The sequence below is a fragment of the Halyomorpha halys genome, unplaced genomic scaffold (genome assembly GCF_000696795.3).
Source record: "Halyomorpha halys isolate HHAL.00 unplaced genomic scaffold, Hhal_1.1 Scaffold8.1, whole genome shotgun sequence".
NCBI lineage: Eukaryota > Metazoa > Arthropoda > Insecta > Hemiptera > Pentatomidae > Halyomorpha > Halyomorpha halys.
In genome coordinates, this window is record NW_027111933.1 from 803,367 (window position 1) to 804,526 (window position 1,160).

Below are 1,160 nucleotides of genomic sequence, written 5' to 3' on the forward strand. Positions count from 1 at the left end.
CTTTGAGAAAATTCTTCCCTACCGTCCTTTCTAGATTGAAGGCTAAATGGGTCCTCCCAAACTATTGGGTCTCACAGATCCTCCCATCCCAGAGGACACGGGGGGTTTCGGGGAAAGCTGGAGAGCTTTGGAAAGAACATCGACCCCCGGGGCCCAACGTGCGGAGTTCCTGAAACAGCAGAACACGTAATAATAGATTGCTCTGCCATGGAAGGACACCGGGCCAGGCTGTCGAGAAAGACCGGGATTTACGCCCTCGCCGAGTCGGACCTTTTCTGTTTGATAGAAGAAGGTAATTATCCCTTCTTCAAGGAGTTCATTTACGGGTGGAAGGAGGCGATGGGCCCCACTCATTATACGATGGGAAGGACTTGACCGGCCAACATCGGCGAGCCACCAGAAGATAAGGAAGCTGACCCAGATTGAGACCAGGAGGGCTGGACCAGCCTGGTAACTGCAGGAGGCACCCAGACGGATGCAGTGGACAAGGTGCAGCTCCATCAGACGTAGCGCTAGGCTGCACCACAGTAAAAAAAAATTAATTGAATAATTAATAAAAGAATAAAAAAGGAAAGAAAAAAAAATTGGTGATCCTAGGGAGTAGTGGCATGCGCAAATCCCAGCGCACTACCCCACTGCTCCCGCACCCCGTATGCCAGAGATGGCAAGGGAAAAAGTAGTTTTAAAATATATGCATTGTAAAGTTACTTTTTTTTCATTAGCAAACAACAACCTTATTAAACTGTATAGTAAGTAATATTAATGCAAATCGCAGCTTTGCTTAAACAGTGGCACATTTGACATAAAAAAAAAAACTTTAATTTTATTTTGAATTGAATGAATTTAAAAGATATTACCGTAAACTGGGGTTATTTCCAATACAGAGGAAGCCCTAAAGACGTTTATGAAGGTAACCAGGTTATCAAAAAGAAGCCCTAGACTAGGGAACAACGTATTGAGAAAATTAATAAAAATAACATATTTTTTTTTAGGTGTGCAACTATTCAAGCAAAACAGAGATATAATAATATAAAATTGGTATCAATTTATACTGATTATGAATGTTATCTTATTTTTAATTTTTTTTTTTAAGAAGAAGAAGAATAAAGAAATAGAGTAGTAAGTCATAAGTCTAGCCCCCGTACGTTAGGGTTACAAAG